The sequence below is a fragment of the Mustela erminea genome, chromosome 5 (genome assembly GCF_009829155.1).
Source record: "Mustela erminea isolate mMusErm1 chromosome 5, mMusErm1.Pri, whole genome shotgun sequence".
In the NCBI taxonomy this organism is placed as follows: Eukaryota; Metazoa; Chordata; class Mammalia; order Carnivora; family Mustelidae; genus Mustela; species Mustela erminea.
Genome location: NC_045618.1, coordinates 16,393,749 through 16,396,556, shown reverse-complemented (window position 1 = coordinate 16,396,556; position 2,808 = coordinate 16,393,749). Strand labels below are relative to the sequence as shown.

At 51.7% G+C, this 2,808-nt stretch overlaps 1 long non-coding RNA gene across 2 annotated transcripts; it reads right to left on the bottom strand.

Annotated features, from left to right (window-relative positions):
• Positions 1-213: 213 nt before the first annotated feature.
• Positions 214-2,493, bottom strand: LOC116590421. Of its 2 annotated transcripts, XR_004285604.1 has the most exons (5): positions 2,133-2,493; positions 1,865-2,035; positions 1,483-1,594; positions 757-850; positions 214-380 (listed from the first exon to the last, which is right to left on the bottom strand). It is a non-coding gene; the product is annotated as an uncharacterized LOC116590421 (long non-coding RNA). The 2 variants fall into 2 exon arrangements; XR_004285603.1 differs by having other exon boundaries at positions 1,865-2,482.
• Between the last annotated feature and the right edge of the window lie 315 nt (positions 2,494-2,808).

Here is a 2,808-nt window from a genome sequence, read left to right as displayed (position 1 = left end):
AGTGCCCTCAAGATCGGCCGTGTGTGGAACTGAGTCCCACCACCACCCCCACACCAGTAGGAAAATGGGGTGCCAAAGTCCTGACCTGAATGCATTCCCACCTGCCCCACTGTCTCCTCGATCCCTTCATCTTTCTTCCTGAGCACACCAGATGATACCAAGATTTCTTCCACCTCCCTTATCTCAGCCTACAGAGAAGAAATTCGACATTTGTACACACCAGTTTGAAATACTTTTATTCAACATGGCATGGGCTGAGCACACGTGCCAAGTTCTGAGCTAAGCACCAGGGATCCAGAAATGCATGAGAAACAGTGTCTTGCCCTCCAAGAGCACAAGAGGAAGAGCCATCACGACAGTGAAGAGAATGTAGCCTTAACCTGGAATTGGAAAGCAAGTAAATGTGAAATGGGGTTGGCCATGAGCACACATCATGGAGAAAACGTGTCAGGGCTAGCATTACACACCAACAGTCTGGGGACTAAAGGGCTCCCTTGGGACTAGCTCAAAAGTTGGGGAGGAGCTTGGACTGAAACCTCCCCCAGAGGGCCAAGTGATGGTGTCCCATCTGGAGACTCCTGGTCATTCCCAATCGAAGGCAAGGGGGAAAGGAAATGGGACTGGTGTGCTACACTATTTGCCTCCTTCGTGGTAACCAATGGAGGGACTTTGGTGTGGGAGTACGATCAGGTCGGGAATTCCTGACCCTCAGGGACAGTAGTATGGGGGAAGCAAGTTGTTTCTCCTCAGTGTCACCTGAGTCAGTGGGCTATGCACTTGTGTGCAGTCAGATGGCTCCCTCGCTTTCAAGTCTTTTGGCTCCTTTGTTGACTTGAAGGTCAGTCTTTGTCTGTGAACGAAAGAAAAAGAGGAGGCTAAGAAGCAGAAAAGTACTCAAAGACATCCAGATGTCAGAGGGGAAGAAAGTGAGTTAGTGAAACAATGATTTCTGAACTTTCTCACTTTGTGGCACACATGGAAAAGCGTAAGCAAAGAGCACATTGGGGTACAGGGATGTTTGGCCAAGACCCAGCCAGCTGCCCTGGGGACCATGTGCACCAGGATCCTCACACCCATGACCCATACTGACGGAAAAGCTGAGGAGACCTGGCTTCCACCAAATGAAACAAAAGAACGAGAGAAATATTCAAAGATGGAAATAGAAACCGAAGTCATGGAGATCACCGAGGACAAGAAGTGTCCAAGGCAAGATTCCAGAAGGCAGAGGCTGAAGAGAGGGAGCAGATCAGGCAGGGAGAGGCTGTCTCCCTCAGAAAGTCACCTCTGATTTTTAATTCCTAAGAGCATCAGGAAAAGGGAGAAACAAGTGAGGCTGTTCCTCTGGCCTCTCTCTGTTCTGGCCCCACTCTGTTCCTCTCACCATCTCAGGCAGCAGCCCTCTGGATTCAGTTAATGAAGAGGAGAGGAAGAAACAAAACTCAGCGTTGGCTTTTGGGAGGCTGACTCAGCTCTGCTACCTACCTTCCTTCCTCCATAGGCAACACTGGGCCCAGGAGGCCTCGACAGCTCTCCCTGGAAGGCCTTCCAGCTGCAGGGACATGTCATGGCTTCTGGGAACTGTTGCTTGGAGAGTCTATGATGGGGGAGAAAACAGAGGCATCAGGACATCCCCACAACATAGGAAGACTGCTTGGAGCCAGGGCTCTGTGGGCCAACCTCATGCCTGGGTACCCCTAACAAGAGGCTCCTGGCTAACCTGAGGAAGTAAGATCTCTGGGCTGGAATTCTGCCAGGCCCATTTAGGAAATCTGGGGTGTGTTTTCAGATGCTTTCTCTTGCCCTCCCAACCTGCTCAGGAACACAGCATATTTTTCTGCCTTTACCACCCCCAGTCCGGCTTTACCCCAGCTGCTGGTCTGAAGAGGGTGTTGATAACTTGCACTGAAGGACACAGAATGCTGGCTGCTTGGACTGTGTCTTTCCCACAAAGGAATGGTAGTTCAATAAAAGCCTGTCCTCCATCCCGGGAAGGACTGTAATGCTGGGGCATCACTTATCTGAGCTAGGATGGCATCTGGAAGAAGAAGAGAGTACTTAGCAAAGGCAGGAGCTTTCCCAGGCCCCTGAAATCCCACCCAGAACAGCTTATGCAGCCCTTCCTTCGCTGATACCCAGGCTGCCCCCAGGAAGCCAGGGATCCAGCAAGTTTCAGATGGGGTTCCCTGAGCTCAGTGGGAGCAGAGCAGCCTAGGCGGAACAAAAGGTCTGCATTGAGCCATTTTAGAAGTCCCGGCTTCCAGAGAGTTCTGCATCCAGGAGCTGCATGGGAGAAGTAGACGTTCAACTGGCCAACTGTCGCAGCACACTTAGAGCCCTGAGAGGCAGCCCTGGAAACTCCAACGGAAGCAACTGCCACTGGAGATGGGGGAGGGGCTGGCAGCCCCAGAGACCACTGGTCTCCTCCACTGACTCTCTCACTCTCCTGCCCTCCTGAGGAAAGCAGAGGTTCTCGGACCTGAAGGGAGGACGCTCATGGTTCCCACCTCTCTTAGGGGAAAACCAGGGTTCAGAGAGACAACTGGGTAGCTTGGGAGTCAGCACAGACACCCCTCCTCAATTAATAGGTCCTGAAGGAAAAAAAAAAAAAAAAACCTGTTCCTCTACACAAATATATACAGTTACACAGAGATAGATTACCAGATGGCTGCCATCTACCAGAAGCAGGTTTGCTAGCACTAGAGGGGAGTGAGGACGATGGTCCGGGCAGCTGACACTGAACTCAGGCCTTAGGCGTAGCAAAGGTAAAGGGAAGTGGGGGCTGCTGGGGAAACAAGGCTGTCTGGGCTG